The sequence below is a fragment of the Pleurodeles waltl genome, chromosome 3_1 (assembly GCF_031143425.1).
Source record: "Pleurodeles waltl isolate 20211129_DDA chromosome 3_1, aPleWal1.hap1.20221129, whole genome shotgun sequence".
NCBI lineage: Eukaryota > Metazoa > Chordata > Amphibia > Caudata > Salamandridae > Pleurodeles > Pleurodeles waltl.
The window spans coordinates 1,689,427,437-1,689,454,982 of NC_090440.1; positions in this window are offsets into that span (position 1 = coordinate 1,689,427,437).

Below are 27,546 nucleotides of genomic sequence, written 5' to 3' on the forward strand. Positions count from 1 at the left end.
CTGCCACGGAACGTACCTTCCTCCATAGGTCGTTCCACCTCTTCCTGATGTCGTCCCTTGTTCTTGGATGCTGTCCCATGACGTTCACCCTGTCCCTGATTCTCCGCCACAGCTCCATCTTCCTGGCAGTGGATATTTGCTGTACCTGTGCTCCAAACAGCTGTGGGTCTACCCTGACTATTTCCTCGACCATGACCCTAAACTCTCATCAGTGAAATGGGGGTGCCTTAGCGGGGACATGGGTGTTGTGTGGTGTGTGTTGTGCAGAGGGTGTTAACTGATGTGGTGGGGTGTGGGATGTAGGGTGCGTGACGGATGTATGGGTGTTTGTGGTGCGTATGTGTAGTTGTTTCAGTGGTCTTCGTGTTAGTCTTGTGGTGCTTATTGGTTTTCGTAAAGGGTGGTGGGTAATGTCTGTGGGTGTTTTATAATGCTGTAGGTGTGTGTGGGGTGTGTATGGGTGTCAAGTGTGTGATTTTAGTTTTGGCCAATGTTGTGTTGTTTTGTATTTGGGTGGTCATTCCAGCCTTGCCGGTGTGTACCGCCAATGGTTTACCGCCATTGAATGTCTGCCGTGGTGATTCATGGGTCATAATGTGGTGGGCGTTGTTTTGTTGGCGTAACGGTAGGAATGTTCGTACCGCCACTTTAGCACTGACCTTTGGGCTGGCAGATTTGTGTATGTGGCAGTATTCTGTCGGTTTGGGGTGTGTGTGTCATAATATGGCGAACGGATATGTTGGTGGCCGTCACAGGGGTGGTAAGCGGAATTTACTGCCAATGTCATAATGAGGGCAATGGTATCTTGTGAAAGCCATCATTTCAGACATACCAGAAACCATGTTGCAATCCACCTCATCAATCCCATTGTCACAAGTTCAGAGTTAGACTCCCATCTACTTGCATCCTGTACTTAATCCCCGCAGGTCACCAAATTTCTGGTGCACATATCGTTAAGTTGATGCAGCAGCTTTATTATTTCTTCCTCTTTCAACATCCATGCGTTTCTTCACATCATTTTCAAATCTTTGTAAGTTTCCTCAGGAATCTCTGCTTCCCTAAAAAGATTTTTGGCCCTCATTGCCCAGTAGCTTCTTGCTACTACCAGCCCAGTTTCATACATATTTTCCCCATATTTTGGTGGGATGTCATCAGCCCAGATCCCATCAATGCCAGTCGTACTATCAGATTCACTGAATTTGCAGTTGTGTTGGATAGTTATTTCAAAATCCCTTAACCTGAGGTCAGTTCTTTATTGCATGTATGAAGGTTCCATCACACCTACATCTCCATAAAGGTTCAACTGGTGTGATTTTATCAAAATGTGCAAGTTGTGAGCATGTAAACTAGAAACAAAGTAGCTTTTTTACCTAGACCAGTCCATACACCACTTGTATTGCTATCTTCAAGGGATCTTTACATGCTTCTACCCAAACCACATTTTCCAGTGCACCAGGGTACTTTACCCATCTGCTTTTCAGGCTCCCAACAATATATATGTGGTGACATAAATTAAGGTTTTTTGTTTTTGATATTGCTTTAGTCAGTAGAAGTTTGAGAACACTCTGAATGTGATTGGAGAGCTATACTCGAGGGCTATCTACTTATCTTTACTCCATTGCAGGGCTTGTCTTAGTGCTATAGGCATAGATCTAGTGTTGGAAATTCCGGAGAGAAAACTCCACTTTAATGGTTTCAAAATATTTAATCTCACTGTCCCACAATCCCCTCAATACCTATGGTGTCCCATTTCCTAAAACCAGACAAAGTCGCTGCCTCCTGAAGCCCAGCAATATCATAGGGGTAGACTCCGTAGTAATTCTCTCTTCTGAAGCAATACAATTCTTGTACTGGAAAGAAAGAGCCCCAGGGAGGCAACAGGCTGCCTTCTTACTCCAATGTGTCTACAGTTAGACCTAGCAGGAGAGCATGATGTTAATATTTAGATTCAGCTGTATGATGACCCCTGAAATTGAAGAGGGCTCGGGGGGGATTTCTTGGAAGATCAACACAATCAGGTTGGATGTTAGGCCTTTAACCAAGGCACAAAAGGGTGGGAAGAAAATGGTTCAATTCATGGCAGTGCATTATTGGAAAATATCAAGTGTGGGGTTTTGCTCTCTGGTAGTACCTACCTCCTTTCAGAAGATCAAGCAATCTGCATCTGAAAATCAGAGGAGGTTGGGCTTAGGATTGTCATTGTGACTACCTCATGCCTGCTACAAAACAGTAGATGAAAGAATATTTGCAAATGACTTATCTTCTAAATAAGATTACTCCTTATTCGCCAAAGAAATGTTACATGTAATTTCTAGTTGGCTCCATCACTCTTGTTAGTTGTTTGATGCATACTCTTGAATTTTTTCAGCAAGAACTTTGTTTTGCTACTACTTTGTCTCACAAAAAATCCACAGAGAAAAATCTAGAATCCCATAGTCTTACACAGAGATTTCCTTTAAGCATGGTTTCGGAATATTTTCATAAATGATGTTGTAAAGTGCCCCCTTTTAAATGGTCACCGCCGCCCCCCACTTTTTGCTGTCATATGCTGTGGTTTTTGACATGTTAGTGTACTGAGGTCTGCTAACCAGGCCCCAGTACCAATGCGCTTTCCCTTAAAGTATATATCGAATTGTGTAGGCCAATTAGCAAGCACCTTGCCACCCCTGCAAGTACCTAGTAACTGGTACTCAGGGCCAGGGTGGTAAAGAGGGTCAGTAGGGCTGCAGCACTTATTGTGCCACCCTGGGCAACAAAAGTAAAAGAGAGACTGCAGAGCTGCCGTGTCAGCCGGCCAAGCAGCTTGCTGCTCGAGTGAGATTCTTCCCGCACCAGGCACAGGCAGAGTCTCTGTTACTGCCATTAGACAGGTCAGTCACCCCTAAGGCAGGCCCCCTCTAGCCCAGGGGGCACTCTTCCATGAGTGAGGGCATATGCGCAAGAGCAGATATGTCCTTGTGCTGGCATTTAAACTGCAATGCTGGCCATAGTAACCGGCGGTCCATTGGATATTATGGGCTGGCATCTGACAACTGTTCAGATGTTCAGCTCTGCAATGGCCCAGCCGAATCCTGTCATGTTTGGTATCAAACTCTGTGTTTTTTTACCCGGAATCCAATGCATAAGTTCAGGAATAAAAATCAGATGCCCAGGCGGCACCCTTAGAGGGTGCCCACCATGTTACCAAGTCCTGTACTGTTTTGGTGGGATTCCCCTAGCCCTGACCACCTGCTGGCATTCTATCACCATGGCAGGACGAAAGATGAAGGGCTGGAGCAGAAAGGAGGTCACAACCCTTCTCTCCCGGGCTGGCCAGTGAGAAAACATCAGGGCAGTGAGTGTCAAAGGAATCCTCTACCCTTGGTGTGCCAAGGGCTGCTCCCTCAGCAGAGGACAAAGACCTTCCCACCCTGCCTAGGCGGGGAGGTGGGAAATTAGCTATGCAGGAGGCGTGCACCTTCCTCAAACTAGCCATACCTTTGAGGTGGCCTACAAGGTCTGCAAAGCAAGGAAGGGTTCTGCCATCTTGGCAGACTCTTAGAATAGTGGGTTCTGGGTACAACAGTAATGTACTCCCACAGGAAGTCGTCACTGAAGGGGTGAACTACCCTCAGGGACAGTAGTCCATTGGCCACTGTCCCTCACACCCATAAACAACCTCTAAACCAGGATTTAAGAGGCTCCGCTGGCACCAGAACTTAGATCTTACCAGGAAAAGAAGAAAGAAGCACAAAGAGATGTCTGCACCAACAACAAGACCTGGACCACAGTCCCAGCATGAAGATGAGGACACAAAGGTGGTCATTCTGACCTCGGCGGTAAAAGGCGCCTACCGCCGGTCAGAAATCCTCCATAATTCCGCCGCGGTCACGGTAACCCGCCACGGTCATTCTGACCCGCAGCAGCCAAACCTCCGAAAATCCGACAGCCACAACAGACCGCCAGACCAGCGGTCGGCGGAAAAGTGGAGGTGACCAAACCTCCACCGTCACGCCAACAGAAATACGCCCATGCCATTACGACCCACGAATCCACGCGGCGGTCTTTCAAACGCGGTTTTCCATTGGCGGTACACACCGCCGCGGTCAGAATACACACAAACGAACAAAACTCAGCCACATTGGACGATTTGAATTCCACACACCTGATACACATACACACACCACTCCCACACACACAATACAATATAAAACACACACCCACATCACCCACAAACCCCTACGACCAAAAATTCAGAAAGAAGCACTGAGAGACACATCAGCGATCACAGAATACCATCACACAGAGGCACACTACACCATCACCCACACAATATCCACACACAAAACAACACACACCACCACACTCAACACACTTAACTACATATACTCCACCCCACACATCATACACACCACTCCATGGCACCCCAAAGACACCCCCGCTTCTCAGACGAAGAACTCAGGGTCATGGTGGAGGAAATCGTTCGGGTAGAGCCCCAGCTCTTCGGCACACAGATCCAATACACCAGCATTGCCCGGAGGACGGAGCTATGGCAGAGGATTGTCGACAGGGTCAACGCTGTGGGACAGCACCCCAGAAATCGGGAAGACATCAGGAAGCGATGGAACGACCTACGGGGGAAGGTGCGTTCCATGGTATCCAGGCACAACATCGCCGTGCAGAAGACTGGCGGAGGACCCCCACCTCAACCCCCACAATTTACAACATGGGAGGAGGAAGTCTTGAACATCCTGCATCCTGACGGCCTCGCAGGAGTCGGCGGAGGAATGGATACTGGTAAGTTGAAGCTTCACTACTGCTTCCCCCCCACCTGCATGCCAAATCATACCCCAACCCTCACCCCCATCCTCGAACCCCACCCTCACCCCCACCCCCATCCTCACCCCCACCCTCACCCCCACCACCATCCTCACCCCCACCCCCAGCACACCGATTCCCTGCCAATGTCTCACCATCACAACCCACACATCCCAAAACCTAGGCCTGCATGTGTCCACTAAGCATGGACACCCATCACAAAAGCATGCCCAATGCATATACACATCCCCCCCACAAGCCACCCTCACCAAAGCCCCCACACACGAATGCCAGCACTTGGGGACACGGGAACCCACAGATACACCCATATGCCACACATTGAAACTATAACCATACCTCTATACCCCTGCAGGACCCGACCGTCAACACACCGCCACGGAGGGCCCAGAATTCTCCACACCCCCCACCCAAGAGGCCGTCAGCGATGACAGCAGCTCTGTCGACCTGGACACTGATGACCAGCCCGGACCATCGGGGACCTCTGGACAGTCGGTTCCCCTCACACAGGCACAGGCCACTACAGACCCAAACCCCTCTGGGAACACCAGCACAGCTCCCACCCAGCGGGCCCATGCCTCTGTCTCCAGGGCGCGTCAATCTGCGGTGTGTCTACCACTACAGGGCACCCAGGATAACCCACCACCCCAATAACAACAGGGACCTGGGGGCAGTGGTAGTGGGCACACCGGCCAGGGGGCAGAGGCCCAGGGAAACAGGGCAACTCGGAGGGCAGCTGTGCGACAGGGGGGGGACGGGCCCAGGGAACCCACTCTCCACGAGGCCCTCACCACCATCATGGGAGCATACAACCGCTCCCAGGAGACGATGGCGACGGTACTGGCCCGGTTCCAGGAGATCCAGGTACTGCAGGAGGAACACTATCGGGGGTACAGGGAGGACATCAGAGCCCTCACCTCCACCCTGGTTACCATGGTAGGGCTGCTGCAGGACCTCATCAACACCAGGACGGACACTCAACAACAACAAAGGGCCCCTGCCACTAGCCTGGACCAAGAACAGCCAACCACCTCCGCCGGCGCTAGTGGACAGGAGGCCCCCGCACAACAGCAGCCCACCAGACCCCCACCTCCTGCAGGAGAAGAACCACCCCGCAAGAGGGCCCTGAGATCTCGCAAGAAGACAGAGTAGGATGTCAAGACCCCCGCCAGCAAAGGATACCACCTGATGTCATCCCACTGTCCCACATTGTCACCCTGTCCATCCTTGAACTGCCCATGCTCCATCTCTCCACAGGCCTCTGGACAATGCACCTGTGTGACTGTTACTCTGGACTCTGCCATGGACATTCCTTCACCATAGCCCCCACCCACTTGAAACCACCCATCCCATTTTGAGCACTGAAATAAACACCTATTTTGCACAAAACTATCTGGAGTCTGGCTGTGATTTCAAAATATTGTAATTGACATGACAGTGCAAATATGTCCTTGTACATAGTGAAGTCAACAAACAGCTGCCACAAAGCTGTAGTCCATGGGGAAACGAAGCACAGGACTCGTAGTGGGGACCCCAGATCTGAAATAGGGAGGGAAAAGCCACAACTCAGTCATCATACACTGGGGCAAATAGACAGGCAGCAGAGATGCAGGAGAGTAGTTCACATTTACTAAATTATGTTTGAATTGTTACCTGTGTCCTATTGGAAGTACTGTTCAATGATTCTGTCCCTGTTGTCTGTTTCAGCCCCGTCGTCTTCCTCCTCGTCACTCTCCACAGGTTCCACAGCTGCCACAACACCACCGTCTCGACCATCCTCCTGCAGGAAAGGCACCTGGCGGCGCAAAGCCAGGTTGTGAAGCATGCAGCAGGCCACGATGATGTGACACACCTTCTTAGGTGAGTACATTAGGGATCCACCTGTCATATGCAGGCACCTAAACCTGGCCTTTAGGAGGCCAAAGGTGCGTTCGATCACCCTCCTAGTACGCCCATGGGCCTCATTGTACCGTTCCTCTGCCCTGGTCCGGGGATTCCTTACTGGGGTCAGTAGCCACGACAGGTTGGGGTACCCAGAGTCCCCCAATAGCCATACACGGTGTCTCTCTAGCTGTTCCATCACGTAAGGGATGCTGCTATTCCTCAGGATGTAGGCGTCATGCACTGACCCTGGGAATTTGGCATTTACATGCGAGATGTACTGGTCAGCCAAACACACCACCTGGATGTTCATGGAATGGTAACTTTTTCTGTTCCTGTACACCTGCTCCCTGTCTCTTGAGGGAACCAAAGCCACATGGGTCCCATCAATGGCACCAATGACGTTGGGAATATGTCCAAGGGCGTAGAAATCACCCTTCACTGTAGCCAATTCGCCCACCTCAGGGAAAAGGATGTAGCTCCTCACGTATTTCATCAGGGCAGACAACACTCTGGATAACACCTTCGAAAACATGGGCTGAGACATCCCAGAAGCAATTCCCACTGTTGTCTGAAATGACCCACTTGCCAAGAAATGGAGTACTGACAGGACCTGCACCAGAGGGGGAATCCCTGTGGGTTGGCGGATGGGGGACATCAGGTCGGGCTCCAGCTGGGCACACAGTTCATGTATAGTGGCACGGTCAAGCCGGTAGGTCAGGATAATGTGGCGTTCTTCCATTGTCGACAGGTCCACCAGCGGTCGGTACACGCGAGGATTCATCCGTCTCCTCGCCAAACCCAGCGGACGGTGCCTAGGAAGGACAACATGGAGCACACAGTCAAGCAACCCACAGGTACGTACTCACAGCTTGCACAGTAAACGATTCTCTATGCAGTGAATGGCGTGTCTGAGTGGCTATGCAAGGCCTAGGCCTGTGTGACGCAGTTGAAATTGAGCCATGTGGACCCTCGAAATGGCGGCTGCCTGACCTGTGAAGTGTGACAATGGGATGTGAGGTCAATGCGCTGGCGTGGCACACCGCGGCGGTCGGCAGGCGAAGACCGCGGCGCGAAGCCGCATTGGTTAACATTGAAGCCTATGGGTTTCAGGAGCCAATGGCGAAGGGCGCCGGCGGTGGCGGTACGCACCGCCGCGGTACGCACCGCCGCGGACGTGACCGCCATTTTCTATCTACTTATCCACTTGCGACTTGAACTTTCACAGGAGAGGACCTATACTGCAAGTGTTGCTGTGACCTCGGTCTGGAAGGGACAATGGCTGCTGCGACTGGGGAAAGGGCCCCTGCCTTCACTGGAGAGGAGTTGGAGAAACTTGTGGATGGGGTCCTCCCCCAGTATGCGCTACTCTACGGTCCTCCAGACCAACAAGTGAGTTTAATTCAATATGGATTTGGGGCCACTGGCTGGCTTGGGGGCCTGGCGGGGGGCCTGGCGGGGATGGGGGGCATGTTGGGCCTGGCGGGGGGCCTGGCGGGGGGCCTGGCGGGGATGGGGGGCATGTTGGGCCTGGCGGGGGGCCTGACGGGGGGCCTGGCGGGGATGGGGGGCATGTTGGGCCTGGCGGGGGGCCTGGCGGGGGGCCTGGCGGGGATGGGGGGCGTTGGGCCACTGGCAACAAAAATGCAGACAAACTTGAACGTGGTATTTCTCCCTCCCTGTACGTGTCACATAGGTCCGCGCCCATGAGAAGATCGGGATTTGGCGTGCCATCGCCAAGGAAGTCCGGACCCTGGGGGTCCACCATCGACGGGGCACCCACTGCCGCAAGAGGTGGGAGGACATCCGCCGCGGGACCAAGAAGACCGCCGAGTCTCTGCTGGGGATGGCCTCCCAAAGTAGGCGGGGTGCCTGCCGTCAACTGACCCCCCTGATGTTCCGGATCCTGGCGGTGGCCTACCCTGATTTGGATGGGCGCGGGAGGGCAGCACAGCAGACACAAGGGGGTGAGTACAAGCATTATCTACTCTGTTGTAGCGCAGTGGAGGTGTCTGGGTGGGGAGGAGGGCTGGGGGTCCCCCTAGGCCAGGGCGATATCTGTAGGCTGGGCACCCCCGTAAGCCCCTGTGTCCCCAGCCACCACCCTCAGTAGTGTGTCAGTACAGCCATCCCTGGGCCGTGTCATCCATGGGTGCAGTTGTCAACTCTAGGCGTGTAGGGCATGTTCCACGGAATGCGTAGCGGACCCCAAGTGCGCAACTTAGTGCAGGGGGCATCTGTGTCTGTCATGTCCGCTAACTGTACCGGTGATCCATGTACTCAAAATCTCTTTATTTCTCTCCCCCCCCCCTTTTTGTTTGTCTTTCTGTGCTTGTGTGCATCAGCATCATCAGGCGGAGGAGAAGTGGCATCGGGGCAGGAGGGAGCTGCATCTCACATGGCCCAGGAGGGCCATGCCACAGAGTCTGACTGAACCAGTGAGACGGAGGGCGAGGGGAGCTCCACAACGGGGACGACTGGACCCTGCAGCGACACGGACACGTCCTCGGAAGGGAGCTCCCTTGCGGGGGTGGCACCATCCGTGCCCCCCGCCATTACAGGTACAGCCGCCACCCAGCGCACCATCTCCGCCCTCCCAGCAGCCCCTCAGCGTTCGCCCCGTGCCCGCTCTGCCAGGAAGCCGGGCATCTCCTTCGCCCCAGGCACCTCAGGCCCTGCCCCTGTTACCCCCGCTGCCCTCAGTGAGGAGGTCATTGACCTCCTCCGAACGCTCATTGTTGGGCAGACTACCCTTTTGAATGCCATCCAGGGGGTGGAGAGGGAGGTTCATCGCAGCAATGCGTACCTGGAGGGCATTCATTCGGGTCAGGCTGCCCATCAGCGATCGTTCCAGGCTCTGGCCTCAGCACTGACGGCAGCCATTGTCCCTGTCTCCTGCCTCCCTCTACTAACTCCCTCCTCCCAGTCTCCTGTTCCTCTGCCTGTCCCACCCACACCATCAGACCAGCCTGCACACACCTCAACACCCAAGAGCAGCTCATCCAAACATAAGCACCACAGATCACGCAGACATTCACACAAGCAACATTCCGATGCAGACATGCCAACAGTCACTACCACCTCTGTGACCCCCACCTCCTCGTCTCCCTCCTCCCTCCCTGTGACGTCTACACTCACACCTTCATTCACCTCACCATCAGCCAGTGTTTCCATCACCAGCACACCCTCCAGTACAGTCCGCACACGTGCAGTCACCACCCCCACTGCCATTTACACGTCCCCTGTGTCCTCTCCCACTGTGTCTGTCACCCCCTCTTCCACACCACACAAACGCAGCCACCCACCCACCCAACAGCCATCCACCTCACGACAGCCTCCCGCTCCTGCACCTGCACCCAAAGACAGCAAACTTGTCTCGCCTACAACCACATCCTCTCCCTCCACTCCCATACCCACTGTACCTACCACTATCCATTGTCCCAAGAAAATCTATCTCTCTACTGCTACCTTCTTTCCTGACCCTGAGCCCCCCCCTCCTTCTCGTCGGGGTAAAAAGAGCACCTCAGCCACCACCAGCCCTGCAGCCCCCTTGACAAGGGTGCAGGGGTATTGGAGCCCACCAGCCCGCAGGTCTGGATCTTCGCCCAGCAGCAAGAGGACAGCCAGCCCACCCCCTGGGAAGAGGAGCAGAAGGCGGAAGGGCCGCCGCCGGAGCCCGGATTCGATATCCCCCCAGGACACTAGCCAGCCACCGTCAACAGCCACAGCTCCAAAGGGAGGAAAGGGCCACAGACTCCCGACTAAGGAGGGCAAGGGCAGCAAGGCGGAGAAGTCAGGCAGCAGGCCTGCTGCCCATGGAGGACCCGTCACAGCTGCCCAGGAGGAGCCCGCAACCCCCATAGCCGCTGCCCCAGGAGGAACCGGCACAGCTGCCCCGGGAGAGCCCACCACCCCCATAGCCGCTGCCCAGGGAGGACCCAGCCCAGCTGGCCAGGAGGGCCCCACCACCCACAGCCCAGGTGGGCATTGAAGGAGCACCATCCCCGCTGCCCAGGAGGGCACCACCAGGCAATGAGCAGTTGGCCATAGAATGTCCGCCGTCTCCAGCACCGCTCCGCTGGGGACCGCCGTCTCAAGAACCGCTGAACTGGGCCCTTCAAGGCAAGAACCGCTGAACTGGGCCCTTCAAGGCAAGAACCGCTGAACTGGGCCCTTCAAGGCAAGAACCGCTGAACTGGGCCCCGCCGTCTCCAGCACCGCTCCGCTGGGGACCGCCGTCTCAAGAACCGCTGAACTGGGCCCTTCAAGGCAAGAACCGCTGAACTGGGCCCTTCAAGGCAAGAACCGCTGAACTGGGCCCCGCCGTCTCCAGCACCGCTCCGCTGGGGACCGCCGTCTCAAGAACCGCTGAACTGGGCCCTTCAAGGCAAGAACCGCTGAACTGGGCCCTTCAAGGCAAGAACCGCTGAACTGGGCCCTTCAAGGCAAGAACCGCTGAACTGGGCCCCGCCGTCTCCAGCACCGCTCCGCTGGGGACCGCTGTCTCAAGAACCGCTGAACTGGGCCCTTCAAGGCAAGAACCGCTGAACTGGGCCCTTCAAGGCAAGAACCGCTGAACTGGGCCCTTCCAGGCAGGAACCGCTGGCCCTTTGGCAGACGTGGCAGGGCAGGATCTGTCTCGGGCAGGGCTGCAGGATGTCCTCTGGCCAACATGCCTCCTCCAGTGGCAGTGGAGTCTGTTATGGACTGTTTGGACTGTGGCTTTGCACTCCCCAGGATGGCCCAGTGGGCAGGCCACCCACTGTATGGACTGTTTGGACTGTGGCTTTGCTCTCCCCAGGATGGCCCAGTGGGCAGGCCACCCACTGTATGGACTGTATGGACTGTGGCTTTGCACTCCCCAGGATGGCCCAGTGGGCAGGCCACCCACTGTATGGACTGTTTGGACTGTGGCTTTGCTCTCCCCAGGATGGCCCAGTGGGCAGGCCACCCACTGTATGGACTGTTTGGACTGTGGCTTTGCTCTCCCCAGGATGGCCCAGTGGGCAGGCCACCCACTGTATGGACTGTATGGACTGTGGCTTTGCTCTCCCCAGGATGGGCCAGTGGTCATGGAGTCCCCTCGTGGATCTGGCGTCGTGTACTCAAGTGGCTGAGGTGCCCCCCCTTCCCTTCCCCCTGAGGTGCCTGTCCTTTTTACTTTCTGATGCCCCTGCAGTGTTCTCTCCGTGGAGTTCTTGTCGTGGGACTGGGCCTTGCCCCTTTGCTCAGGACCCCTGTGGGCCACGGACAGTGGTTGGACTACATTTAGTAGCTGTATATATTTTGTACATAGTTTATTTATTTATTGGGATTACTGCTGTCCATTTTTAAATATATCTGCCCGTTTAAGATCTCTTCTTTTGGTCTTTGCATTATTTCGGAGGGGGGGGTTTGTGGGTTGTGACAGTGATCTGTGGGAATGCATTGATGTGTGTGTTGTAGTGGGTGTGGGTGGGTGGGTGTGTGCCGGTAATCTTTTCCCTCCCCTGTGTCGTAGGTGCAGTACTCACCGATGTCTTCCGCGCCGCCGGGCGTGCTCCTGGTACAGGAGCAGGTATAGGAGTGCGGGGATGACCTGCAACTCGGGTTCCATACTGCCGGAATCTCGCGTGGAGTATGTGGAGGTGAGCGTTTTCCCGTTCGTAGTCTGTTTCCGCCGTGTTTTTATCGGCGGTGCTCCCGCCCCGGAAAAGGTGGCGGATTGGTGGGTCGTGATAGGGTGGGCGGTACATTGTCTGCCGCCTGGCTGTTGGCGGGGACCGCCGCGCTGTTTGTTTGTTCCGCCGTGGCGGGCGGAGTGTTAATGCGGCGGGCTGTGTTGGCGCTTCCCGCCAGGGTCAGAATTGCATATTTTGGACCGCCGGGCTGTTGGCGGGTTGGCCGCCGCTTTATCACCGACCGCCAGGGTCAGAATGAGGGCCAGAGTGACCTAAGGGGGCCAGTACTGGAACCGAGTGCCCGACGTGTGCTGGAGGTGAAAACTCATTGGTCCCGACCAGAGGGTTCCCTGTGGACACTAAAACTCAGAGGAAGACCCCCCTGACTGGTGGCACCTGTCCCTTGTAAATTGCAATGAGGCTTGTGCCAAGTTTCACGCCTCTATTCACCACCAGCCCCCTCCCAAAATGACCTCCAGCTTCCTAAAAAACATGGAATAGCCTTGCAGCTACCAAGGCTTGTCTGTCGCCTGCCCAGAAATTGACGGCCACACAATGTTCACTGACTCCAGAGCACTCCCCAGTATAGGGACCGATGTCGCCAGTGACCCCCAACCTGTGGGTTTGCAGCCTGAAGGAAGTCACTTTGACTGGAGCAGCAAAGCATCTTTGGCACGACCAGCCCATGTCTGACAGAGACTACCTCTGCACCTGGACTTGCCGGATGAGGCAGTGAATATCCAGCTGTTGAATCCTGACCCCCCCCCAAAGACATCTACATCCGAAGGGTAGCGTGTGAGTCCACCCCTAAGTCCAGTTTTGTAACTGAGTGCAAAACCCACCAGCCACAGAGGTCCATTCAGCACCAAGGACAGCCACATCACCTCTGCAAGCAGACTCCCTGGGCAAGGTAACAAAAGTTTGACTGTTGACTCTTGGTCTAGGTCCCTGCAGAACCTTAACTTCCCTTGGGATTGCCAGAACTCACCCTACAAATGCCTGAGTGCATACTGCTATTTTTCCCATTGACGTAAATGGAAGACTTTTAAACCTACAAAGTATTGTATTTTGAAAAGCCATAACTCCAGTTGTACTGAAGCTACAAAGTGCATTTTGGTGTCTAAAGTAAGATTAAAGAGTAATCTATTTTTCTAAATTGGTGCTGGAATTTCTGTCGAGTCATGTCATTTACTTATCGCCAATGTTGGTAATGTCAAATGCTTTATACACGTTCCTTTAAGTAGCCTGACTGCTCCTCGCCACACTACCAGGACTTAGCTAGGGTTTACCAGGAGTGAATCTGAGGTCCACTACTGGGTATTGTGTAGGTATTCCATGTTAAGACTCCTTAGTCATACCAGATAATACCTTCACCTTGCTACAAATTGTTTTGCAGTTTATTGGTCTGCTACTACTTGAGTTCATAGCTATAGTTCATGTTTGGGTATCAAGGTATATTCACACTGTACACTGTGACTGTGTTCAATGTGTGTTTCTACAGCAGTATCTTTGAAAATGCATGCAGTTTTTAAGTCTATGTGAGTGCCCAAGTGCATCACAGTCAAAAATGTGTCATGGGAATTGAAACATATAGTTATTATGTGGAATCATGTACCCTTGTGTGTTGGAAGGCCTGGACATGAGGCGCTCTCTCCCTTAAGACCTCAAAAGAGTTGTTGCATGTACTATTATTCTGTTTTGAAATGCAATAAAGGTAGTGTATGCTAGTAAATGTAGTATGAACACAACATATAAAGAAATGACTCTTAAAAGTTGTTTTTATTAAGCTCTTTTAGGTTGAGATCTGTGCAATGGTTCCAGTGTGTTTTAGAATGCAAAAGATTGCCCCAGGAAGTAAAACTCAAAATTCCAGACCACACTAGGTCAACAGGTCAACATCATCTTAGAATACAGCATTTGTTATACCTTCTGCCAACAAAAACGCTAAATCCATTTTAAAGGTTGTTGTTGTTATGCTTCAGACCATGTTACTAGTCCACTACATGCAACAATTCAATAAATTCTACATATTGCTAAAAAAAAGTACACGCTGTATTGCGTAAGATCAGTAAAGGGAGGAGCCACAAATAATTTACATTTGATCTCTGGAGATGGCTCGGCCCTTATTGTTACCCACCTGTTTTTCAGGCTCCCAAGAATATATGTGGTGCATAAATTAATGTTTTTTGTTTTTGATATTGCTTTAGTCAGTAGCAGTTTGAGAACACTCTGTATGTGATTGGAGAGCTATCCTCGAGGGCTATCTACTTATCTTTATACCATTGCAGGGCTGGTCTTAATGACATAGACATAGATATAGTGTTGGAGATTCCAGCAAGAAAACTCCACTTTCATGGTTTCAAAGTATTTCATCTCACTGTCCCACACATCCCCTCTATAACTATAGTGTCCCATTTTCTAAAACCAGAAAAAGGTGCTGCCTCCTGAAGCACAGCAATATCACAGGGGTGGCCTCCACAGTATTTTTCTCTTCTGAAGCAATTCAATTCTTGTACTGGACAGAAAGAGCCCCGGGGAGACAGGAGGCTGCCTACTTACTCCATGGTGTCTACAGTCAGCCCTCGCAGTAGGGCGTCATGTTAATATTTAGATTCAGCAGTATGATCACACCTGAAATTGAAGAGGGGTGGTGGAGGATTTCTGAGAAGAGCGACACAATCAGGTTTGATGTTAGGTCTTTAACCAAGACACAAAAGGGTGGAAAGAAAATGCTTCATTTCATGGGAAGGGCAGTGCATTCACTGGAAAATACCAAGGGGCATATTTATACTTGTTTTGCGCTGAATTTGCTTCATTTTTTTTACGCAAATTCAGTGCAAAACGAACTCCATGTTTATACTTTGGCACTAGACCCGCCTAGCGCCAAAGTTATGGACGTGGAAACCTACCTTGTGTTAATGAGATGCAGGGTAGGCGTTCTTCTGCAAAAAATGAGTTGCGCCATATTTATCCCCTGTGCTAAACTCACGCACAAGGGGGGGGGTCAAATAATGGTGCAAAGCTTGCTTTGCACCATTATTTAACACCTGGTGCAGGGCCGGCATTACGGGACCTGTGGGCCTATTTCCATGGTGGAACTCCATGGAATAAGCCCACAGGTGCCCTCCCCAGGGACACCCCCACCCACACTAGAGGGACAGCAAAGGAAGGGGAACCCCATCCCAGGTAAGTACAGGTAAGTATTTTTTTTGTTTTTTAAAGTGCCCTTGGGGCCCTGAAATGGGCCCCCATTCATGGCACTGGGTGCAGTGGCAATGCCCAGGTGACCCTGGTCCCCTGTGCTGGCCATTGGGGTGGCGGGCATGACTCTGTCTTTTCTAAGACAGGAGTCATGTGGTATGGATGGTTTTGCATCAGAAAATGACGTCATTTTATTTTACTCTAACCTGCCTAACCTCATTTTCTGGTGCAAACCCTCTTCTCCCATACCGCCAGCCTCATCCAACTAACGTAATTGTTTTTTTACGCTAGCCTACCCTTTGCACCGGCTTTCACCATGCCATAAACATGGTGCCCGGCTGGTGCTCAGAAATGGTGCAAGCCAGTGCTAAACCTTTTGGTGCAAAACTGCGATAGTGCAGTTTTGCATCAAAAAGTATAAATATGTCCCCAAGTGTGGGGTTTTGCTCCCTGGTAGTACCTACCTCCTTTCAGAAGATCAAGTAATCTGCATCTGAAAATCAGATGGGGTTGGGCTTAGGATTGATTTTGTGCCTACCTCGTGCCTGTTAGAAAACAGTAGATGAAAGAACATTTGCAAATGACTTATCTTCTAAATAAGAATACTCCTTATTTGCCCAAATCCTGTTAAATGTGATTTCTAGTTGGCTTCTTCACTCTTGTTAGTTGTTTGATGCATAGATAATGGTTTCACCAGACACACCACAATAGTTCATAAAGTCAGTTTCTTAGTACAATACATCAGTCAAAAGTTCCAAGTACGCGTCTGTATACAGTTGAAATTGTATTAATCCATGGCACCGTGAATCCAAGGAGCAACAGCCGAATCCAATGAACAACAGCCGATACCTGTTTCATCATCAAGACTTCCTCAAGGCTGCAAGATGGACATCCAAAGGGAATGCAGACAGATAAAATAACAACAACAGGGAGTCTGACTGCTGCTTCAACACAAACCCAAGTCTGTGCACATTGACCAATAATGTGAGCAAAAATCATTTCAAGGAGAGGAAGAGGAAGAAAAGAAAGAGTGTGTGCGTCCCTCCAAGACATTAGGTCATAATCCCATGATGAGGACGGCATATTTTTATAGTGTCATGTATATGCACAGTAAAGTGTCATATTATGTGCTGGAAACTGCTGACCAGTGAATTATATAGAGCTCATGTGCCATAAAAATAAGCAAAGGTGTTCCGAATAGATGGGCCTGGCAAGCCATATGTCACAGAAGAGCAAACAAAATTGATCTCACACATGCATTAGAACATGCAGTCTGTATTTATTGAGGTGTGAGGTCCACCTTAGCCAACGGTGAGGTAAATAAGAAAAAGTAATGTATATGAAAATAGGGACATACTATATGCTTGCAATCAATTATAATATTTCAGAAAAGATGTAATATTCCCGACTGTGGGGTGACGAAAAGTATTACGTTGTCTTGCCAATGACTGGAGGCTTAATAAATAAATCCTGTAAACACAGCCATGGTGAGCCTAGGTAAAACACAATTAAAATTACAAAATTACTCATAAAAATGTGGTAATTCCCTTAATATCAGGGATAGACAGGAAAACATTATCCAATATGTGAACTAGGAGTAGACATACATCAGGGTGTCCAAAGGTCTATAAAAAAATAATAAATAATCGAATTGTCTGCTTAGAAAAAGAAAAGAAAAGGTCTTATACATAAAACACCAGGGCATCTATAATTAACTGGCCATGAAGTATGTCCTAATACCACAATTATGTCCAAAAACATGTTTATGACTTTATGGACTATTGTTTTTTTTTTTTCCAAATCTTTTTATTAAGCATTCTGGGGTGTTGCAAAAACAATCGGCCCCGGAGTGGTCGGACATGTACATACATAGGTTTATTATGCATATGTAACGATGATAGTATAAATTAAACATGGGAATATAATGTAGTATTGTATCGTGAGAACTACACCACATCAATAACAAGCGTTGGAGTTATGTTTCGTATGGGGTGTCCGGATTTGACCCCTCTCTGGCTAAGAAGCATATAAATGTGATTATATGTATATACACGTAGACATGACCCCAGACAGTGGGTATTCAATAAGGCCACACTACGCAGCTCTTGAGCCCAAGGGATGGAAATGTGTCAGTCGGGTTTCGCCCTTTTCTTGGTCTGGTCTACGCCACCCACACGGAGATTCATGCGTAAATAGTGATCTACACACATGGCTGCCCTACGCGCTTCTTATGGCGCGCCAGGCAAGACACGTGAGCAGGTTCAGTCAGAGTGTAGATAACCTGTGAGTAGAAGGAAGTCTTTCAATTGCCCAATACAATGTGGCGTATATACAATTTAAGGTGGGTGGGTATCATTTTTGGCCTCCATAGTGACGATAAAGGCGTCCCATATATCAGATCCACCCTGGACTAATCCCCGGTGCTGGAGCTGACGCAGTGTACATGCTTCCGCATGCCAGCTTTGTATCAGGTCACACAGCCAGTTATTATATCCCGGGGTATGTGGAGCTTTCCAGTGGGTCGCTATTAAGCGCTTAAACATCTTGAAGGCCAAGTCAATAAACCTGTGTATTTTCTTATCCCCTTTGTTGCGCTGGCACAGACCAAGCAGGCATGATTCTGGTGTCATAGGCAGTGTACAGTTTGTGATCTTGGCTACGGTGTCTGTAATGCGCTGCCATGCTATAACCAGAGGGGGACATGTCCATACCATGTGATAGAAATCTGCTAATGGTTGTGCACACCTAGGGCATACCGGGTCCGAGCCTGGGAATATTAGTTTTATGCAGTGCCGAGAATAGATAGGAATGATGTATATAGTTGAACTGAGTGTATCGAAGTCTGGTATTGCGAGAAATACCTTTGACAGCAGATAGCGCCGTCGTCCAGGCGTTTTGGGACAAAGGAGAGGGGAGTACCTCATCCCATCTGGTTTGGCGCGCGTCAGTTCGGGGCATATCTGATCTAACAATAACAAATATAGTCTGGAAATTGCACCTCTTGTGTTTCCAATTGAAAAAATCAATGTGAGCAATTGTGATTCTTGCGGCTCAGTGTTGCCCCGGTCCCATGTGGCTCCCAATAAGTGTTTAATCGCGCAGTATGCGATGAAAGCACCAGCTTGAATCCCCGCCATCATCATGAGTACGGCAAAGGACTTTAGTATAGAGTCCTCATATAGCTCACCCGAATTTACTAGGTCCGCTTCGCCACATAGGGACGCGTTGTGTTGCTTTATTAGGGTTTGAGCCTTAGAGAATTGAGTCCATGGTAGCATGGGGGAGTATGGCATTGGGGCACCCCTGCTGTGGACATATCGCTGCCAACACGTCTTTGAAGCTACTAATAAAACAGAACCATGTAATGGACGATGCAACCCATCCAGCAGCCAAGTGAGCACTGGTAGTGGTGCCAGCACCTTCGTTATCGCTGTACACTTCGCCGAAAGGGTTTCACCCAGCCATAAGGCTGGCCATTGTAATTGGGCCGCTGCGTAATTCAAAATTGGGCATGCCCAGTTCTCCTTTCAGCTGTGGGTACTGCGTTGTGGATAGCGCCACTCTGCGTCTGTCCCTGCCCCATAGTAAATCGGTCAAAATGGAATGTAAGGTCTTGAAAAAAGAGCGGGGAAGGATAATCGCGAGAGCGCTGTAAAATAGTACAAAAATCTTGGGAGGATAAGCATTTTTGCAATAGCCATCCATCCCATAGGCGATAAGGGGAGGGCCAGCCAGAATGGTAAAGACCCTCGCACTGAGCGAAGAACCCTGTCTATATTGCCCTCTCTGAGGTCATCTACAGCATGATAAATCTGTATGCCCAAATACTTAAAGGTGGTATGGCACTATGGTAGTTGATAATGTGGAAGGTCCGAGTGAAGCTCCGGTGGTACTGGAAAAAGAGGAAAAATTCAAGATTTTGACCAATTGACTCATAAGCCAGAAATGGTCGCAAAGGCGTCAAGTGTTTCCATAACCCCCCCCCCATGGAATCAGCATGGTCAAGCAGATATATCAAGGCGTCATCCGCGTATAAAGAAATAATATGGTGCGTATTGAGTTCCAGGATGCCCCATATAGGCGCTCCCGTGCGCAGCTTGGCCGCCAGCGGTTCCATGGCGATTGCAAAGAGAAGGGGAGATAACGGACATTCCGATCTGGTGCCTCTGCATATTGGAAAGGACTCAGAAATAACTTGCCCTATTTTCACGTGGGCCATGGGGTTAGCATACAATGTCTTAATCCATTGAACGTATCCAGCCCCAAATCCCATCGCTTCTAACGTGGCAATAAGAAAGTCCCAGCCCAATGTATCGAATGCCTTTTCTATATCCAGGGATAGGGCCACCGCGCAGGTAGGGGACACAGCTTTGGCGCTATGTATTATACGGAGTAGTCTTCTAATATTGAGAAAGGTGTTTCTGCCAGGTATCAGATACGGCAGAAATGGAAGGAGTCTATTGGCTAAAATTTTCCCCAGCAGCTTACAATCAGTATTCAGTAAGGAAAAGGGGCGATATGATCGAACATCTAGGGAGTCGCGGCCAGACTTTGGGAGAACAACTATAAGAGCCTCATTCATCGAATCAGGTAATTGCACCCTATCATATGCCTCATTAAACACCCGCAGTAGAGGCGGTAGAAGATAAGTAGTTTGAGATGCCAGATACTCCAATGGTAGGCCGTCTGAGCCCGGAGCCTTGTTGCGGGCCATCTGTGATAGTGCCAGGCGGATTTCCTTTGTGCTAATTGGACCATCTAACGCTTCAGCCTGCTCAGGCTGTAAGCGTTTTTGTGAGGGAAGGATATCAAGAAGTCTGTGTTGTAGGTGGAGGGGGATTGGACGAGTACAGGGACCGATAGTACTTATAAAAGGCCTAATTAATTTCTACCTGTGAGTTCACCATCCGCCCTGTGTCCAACCTGATTTCTCCTATGGGTGAGGGTTGAGAGGGTTGTCGAACTAGCTAAGCCAACAGACGGCCTGCTCTATCTCCCTCTGCATATTTACGTGTCATATAATGTCTATAATCATGTCTGCTGAGTCTGGTGTCCGCTTCTCTGTAACTCGCCCTCAGTAATTGTAACTCCACTCTAGTCATTTCACTGCTCGCTACTGCAGTCTCCCGTAACTGGGACTCCAAGTCCGAAATCTCCCTTACCAACACACTCCTGACCCCCACTGACGCAGCCATACAGTGGCCCCGCACCACCACCTTATGGGCATCTCTTTCAATTTCTGGGCTAGTCACGGTGCCGTCATTGGTAGAGAAGTAAGTGGATAAACACTGAGCCAGCTCAGCACAGAAGGGGGGTCCGACAGTGACTCACCTGCAGGCGCCATGTGGGGTCCGTGTGCGCAGCTTCCCCCACCCTAATGTCACATGTAGAGGGCTATGATCTGACACAGTACGAGCCAAGTAATCTGCTGCATGGATCTTATGTATTACAGCCGGCGATGTAAGAATCATGTCTATCCTAGTATGTAGAGCATGAACGGGGGAGTAAAAGGATTATTCGCGCTGTACCGGATGTTGCATGCGCCAGACATCACACAGCCCATTGGACAGCCTCCAAGCAGTTAGTTCACGCGAAATGCGGCTGCTTGGGGAAGTCGGGAGTGGCGGGAAGGATCCATCTATGTGGACATCCATGACACAGTTAAAGTCCCCACCCCAGATGTTATCTATTGTTGGGTCACGGAACAGGACTGTTGATAATGTGTGCAGAAAATCAGGCTGATTAAAGTTAAGGAGCATATAGCGCTACTAGTGCCAATGGTGTGCTATCCAGGCTTCCCTCTACCACTACATATCTGCCATCGGGATCAATCCGTGTGCAGGCAATCTCATATGGTACCCCCGGGACAATCCAGATCGCCACCCCGCGAGCGAAGGATGATGACCCCGTGCCCAATAGTTGTCCCCTCCAATTCGTCTGAGTGACACCCAGAGTGGTGCCTGATAAGTGTGTCTCCTAGAGCAGGGCAAAATGTATCTGATGACTTTTCAAGTAGGTATGTATACGCTGCCGCCTGCGTGGGTTCACCATCCCTCTCACATTCCATGTAAGCACGTTATATCGTGATGTATGCAATTGACCTTGTGTTGTCATGGGGATGTGGGAAAGTAGAACGGAGGGGAGGTGTAGAGGTCCCGCCCTATGATGGCCTGTGGGGCATCTGGTACCCACTATCCCAAACATGCCCACCCCCAGAAGCCCGCGACGTACGTACGTACCATCCTCCATGAGAAGTGTATTGTGTGGCAGTGATATAATAGTCCCATGTAAAAACAAAGAGTGATCCCCAATGAGGAAAAACAAAAGTAACAACAACACTGATAATAGCACTAAATGTGCAAAAAAAAGAACAGCTCCTGCTCTTAGGAGCAGGTATAAAGTGGAACCGGTCCATATGGAACAGGGTGGGGAAGATGTAGATCAGTTTCAGAGGTGTCCATTCCCAGCCGAACGGATGGACTTGCTCAACCCGCCTCATGGCATGTCGTTGAGGGAGGCCCCAGATCGTGTGTCACTCCACACCCTCCACAGCTCGGCATGGTCTCCCATGGCAGCCCGGCCAAACACTCGGAGGCCACAGGTGGTCAGAAACCCAGACAGTCAGCCATATCCAAATACAAATCAAATGTCGTCTGCCGACCGCAGGGTGAGAAGCGGTCCCAGGAGGGAGTATGCAGAATCAGAGTGGGTTTCATGCTCTTGGTCAGAGTTACCATGTTCCAATGTTTCCACCAGAGGGTCCACCACAAATCGCGTTGTCTCTCGCAGGAGCCGGAAGCGCTCCTCCGCCACCTGTTCCACAGTTGGTTTGGCCCTTGAGCATGGTCAGCATTTGCGTTTCTCCTTGGGGGATGAACATCCCTCTTCTGAGTTTTCCGGGCGTGGAGATCGGGCCAGGTCCACACATCATCTGGGGAGGTAAAAATGTGCACTTTGGGTCCGTCCTGAACATGCAGGCCCGTATTTATACTTTTTGACGCTAAACTGCGCTATCGCAGTTTAGCGTAAAAAAATTTTGCGCCGGCTAACGCCATTCTGAAGCGCCATGCGGGCGCCGTATTTATTGAATGGCGTTAGCCGGCGCAAGCAGACCGGCGCTGCCTGGTGTGCGTGGAAAAAAACCACGTACACCAGGCAGCGCCGGCGTAGGGAAAAATGGCGTTAGGGCGTCTTAAAAATGGGGCAAGTCAGGTTGACGCAAAAAAATCGCCTCCACCCGATTTGCGCCATTTTTAACGACGCCCAGACGCCATTTACATGACTCCTGTCTTAGTAAAGACAGGAGTCATGCCCCCTTGCCCAATGGCCATGCCCAGGGGACTTATGTCCCCTGGGCATGGTCATTGGGCATTGTGGCATGTAGGGGGGCACAAATCAGGCCCCCCTATGCCAAAAAAAATATATTAAAAAAAAACAAATTTATACTTACCTGAACTTACCTGAATGTCCCTGGGGTGGGTCCCTCCATCCTTGGGTGTCCTCCTGGGGTGGGCAAGGGTGGCAGGGGGGGTCCCTGGGGGCATGGGAGGGCAGCTGTGGGCTCATTTTGAGCCCACAGGTCCCTTAACGCCTGCCCTGACCCAGGCGTTAAAAAGAGGCGCAAATGCGGGGTTTTTTGCCCCGACCACTCCCGGGCGTGATTTTTGCCCGGGAGTATAAATACGACGCATTTGCGTCGCAGTCATTTTTTGGGACGGGAACGCCTACCTTGCATCTCATTAACGCAAGGAAGGCGTTCATGCAAAAAAATGACGCTCTTTACTCATACTTTGGCGCTAGACGCGTCTAACGCCAAAGTATAAATATGGCGTTAGTTTTGCCATGAATTTGCGTTGAAAAAAACAACGCAAATTTGGCGCAAACGGAGTATAAATATGCCCCGCAGTTTGGTGGGGAACAAGAGCGCATATGTAATGTGATGTTCACTAAGGCGCTTTTTTATCTGATAGAAAGAGCTGTGTTTCTTCTGGACTTCTGCAGTGAAGTCTGGGTAAGCCGTGATTGATGTATTCTCAAAGTGCTGCGGGCCCAGCTTACGAAACATCTGAAGTATGAGGTCTCTGTCCCGATAATTGAGTAACCTGACTATTATGCGGCGAGGATGTGCTCCCGGTGTGGTGCTCTGCCCGGGACTCGGTGAGCGCGTTCAATCGAAAAGAATTTAGGAATTTTGTCCCGCAGTATAGTTTCTGTAAGCCATATTTCTATGAACAATTCAGCACAGGGGCCCTCGGCACGCTCCAGAAACCATACCAGTCTGATATTATTCTGCCTAGATCTACCTTTGGCATCATCAGCTCTGCTCTTCAACCCGTCCACTTCTGATGACAAGCGTTGTACCTTTTCTTGTAGTGCCTGAACCGTTGGGGCTAATCCACCTAGGTCTTTTTGCGTCTCCGAGACCCAGGCTGCCAACACGCGTTGGCCGGCTCTGAGCAGCCTGACGTCCGCTACCACTGCTCCAATCTTTGACTCCAGGGTAGTTCTGGTTTCAACGATAGCCTGCAGTACCTTCTCAAGTTGCAAGGTATGATTGTGCAGTGTAATTTCCATTTGCCGTAATGCCTGAGCAGTCGTATCTTGCTCCGTAGTTGGGGCGTCTGGGACACCCCTGGCCCCAGAAGGTGCTTTCGCCATTTTTGATTTGCCCATTTGGTCACTGCAGCAAGTTTGCATCCCCGTGGATCAATGATGCGAGAAAGAGATCCTGCAATGCATTCGATTTTGTGTCTGCGTACTCACAATTGCAGCAGGTTTCTGCGGTCATACCACCTCGCATATTCCCACCAGGTAACCGCCCAACACATGGCAGTCAGCGCGCCCTTCGGGTGTAGAATTCAGTCTTCTTCTCAGAAGTGGGAGGTAGTGCCCAGTGCTCCGGTCATCGCTCCTAGGACCGATTATGAGCCCGGTATGCAATAGTACCAGATGCCTGAGGCCTCTCTCGGTCCGGCCACGAATCCGGCCACCGCTCAGGTTCCACGAGCCATGGTGTAGCGTCTTCATAATGCACTCTCCGACCAGCAGTCCCATGGTCGGCGGTCTCCGCGGAGGACCATATCAAGTCTCAGGCTCCCAGGGCCCATGTCAGCAGTGCGGTGCGGCCCGATGTGCGCCTCCGACCAGCCGGCCGCTTCTCGTGGCAACTCTTTACTTCCGTGCCTGGCCCGCTCAGTAGCTCCATCCGAGTCCCGGAGCGGAGCGATGGACCCCCGCGAGAGGCCAAAGCAGTGCAAGATAGTCGGAGGGCGCCCCCGGTCTCTGTTCCGCTAGGCACGCGTCTCCTTGCACGGCGTCCCTCGGCCACACCACAGGCCCCACCTCCGATCTGCCCGACTCAGGCCCCACGCACTGCCATCCGGCCCAACGGAGCCTCCGTACCGGCTATAACTTTCGAGGCACCTCCAGCGGTGTCAGGTCAGCAGGGAGATATGCGATCCACCGATCTAAATCGGGGATCGCTTATGTAACAGGAGATTTTGCACGGCCGGGATCGGAGCTGCAGATTATGCTGCCGCTCCGGTCGCCATCTTGGCCACGCCCCGACTTTATGGACTATTGTGGTGTGCCTGGGTAAACCATTATCTATTCCTCCATGCTGATTCATTTCTCAGTCCACATAACTACACCCGAGGTGATTGGGTGTTGCACCAGTTTGGCACCCTCGGAGTACTATATGTGATCTTTTGATATTATTTTCCCAAATACATTATATACGTATATAGGAAGTACAAACCTGTATGCATAGCCACCTTTTCTGTAGTACACAGTTGTTTGATGCATACTTTTACATTTTTTCAGCAAGAACTTTGTTTTGCTACGCCTTTGTCTCATACAAAATCCACAGAAAAAAATTATAGTATTTCATAGTCTTACACAGAATTTTCCTTTAAGCATGGTTTCTGGATATTTTCATAAATGATGTTGTAATGTGCCCCTTTTTGGATGGTCATCGCCACCTCCCCCTCCACATTTTGCTGTCAGATGCTGTGGTTTTTGACCTCTTAGTGAACTGAGGTCTGCTAACCAGGCCCCAGAACCAATGCTCTTTCCCTTAAAGTATCTGTTGAATTGCTTAGGCCAACTGGCAAGCACCTTACCACCACTGTAAATACCTAGTAACTGGTACCCAGGGCCAGGGTGGTAAAGAGGGGTCAGCAGGGCTGCAGCACTTATTGTGCCACCCTGAGCGACCCAAGTAAAAGAGATACTGCAGAGCTGCCACGTCAGCCGGCCCAAGCAGCTTGCTGCTCGAGTGAAACTCTGCGCGCACCAGGCCCAAGAACAGTCCCTGTTACTGCATTAGGACAGATCAGAGACTCCTAAGGCAGGACCCTTCTAGCCCAGAAGGCAGGGGGCACTGTTCCAAGATTCAGGGCATATGTGCCAGAGCTCATATGCCCAGCTGCTGGCATTTAAAATGCAATACTGACCCAAGTCAACAGCGGTCCTTTGGATATTATGGGCTGGCATCAGACCACTGTTCAGATGTCCAGTTCTGCATTGGCCCAGTCGAATCCTGTTTTGTTTGGTATCAAACAATGTGCTTTTTAACCATGAATCTAATGCACAGGTTCAGGAATAAAAATCAGAAGCACAGCTGACACCCTTAGAGGTTGTCCACCAAGTTACCAAGTCCTGTACTGTCTTGGTGGGCTCCCAGGAGCCTCTGGCACCACAGACAAGACTGCCTGCTGGCATGCTCTCACAATGACAGGACAAAGGACAAAGGGCCTGAGCAGGAAGGAGGTCACACCTCCTTCCCTCCCAGGCTGGCTAGTGAGATAACATCAGGGCAGTGAGCCTCAAAGGCTTCCCCCACCTATGATATGCCAAGAGCTGCTCCCCCAGCGGAGGACAAAAGCCCTTCTTGTCCTGCCCAGCCGGGCAGGTGGGAAATTAACTAAGCAGGAGGCGTGCACCTCCCTCAAACTAGCCACATATTTGAGGTGGGCTAGGAGATCTGCACAGACAAGGAAGGGTTCTGCCATCTTGGAAGGCCCTAAGAATAGTGGGTTCTGGGTAGGCTAGTCATGTACTCCCACAGGAAGTAGACACTGCAGGGTCGGAATAGCTGCAGGGACAGTTGCCCATTGGCCAATGTCCCTCACACCAGTAAACTCCCCCCTAATAAAGGATTTAAGGGGCTTCCCTGGCAACAGAACATAGATATTTCCTGGAAAAGAAGAAAGAAGCACAAAGACACTTCAGCACCAAAAACAAGACCTGGCCACAGGGTGACCTAAGCGGACCAGTACTGGAGCAGAGTGCCCGATTTGTGCTGGAGGTGGAAACTTATTTGTCCTGAACAGAGTACACAGATATTCCAAGGAAGACTCCCCTGACCGGTGGCACCAGTCCCCTGTAAAATGCGGGAGTAAAGAAGGGCTGAGATCGAAAAACTGAGATCTGGCAGGCTCTGAGTGCCTGAGCCTAAATAATCATGGTGTCCATCATCTAAGGAGTGCGAGTGAGGACCCTGCCAAGTTTCAAGTCTCTATTCCCCACTGAACAATGTACAACTACCTAGAAGCCAGTGGACGCCCTTGCAGCTACCAAGGCTTTCTGCTACATGCACGGAAATCAATGGCCACACGACGTTCACTGACTCAAAAGCACCCCCCTAGCATAGGGATAGATGTCACCAGTGACCCTCGTTCTGTGGGTTTGCAGCCTGGAGGAAGTGACATCGGAGCAGCAAAGCATCTTTAGCATGACCAGCCGTGATTGTCAGCTAGAGGCCACCTCTGCACCTAAAGCTGCTGGAGGAGGTGGTGAAGATCCATCTGTTGAAACCGGGTCCAGGCCCACCAAAGCCCTCTACATCTGAAGGGTAAAGTGTGTGTCCACCTCCAAGTCCAGTTTTCCAACAGAGTGCAAAATTCACCATCCACTGCGGACCATTCAGCACCAAGGACAGCCAAGTCACCTCAGCAACCGGACTCCCTGGGCAGGGTAACAAAAATTT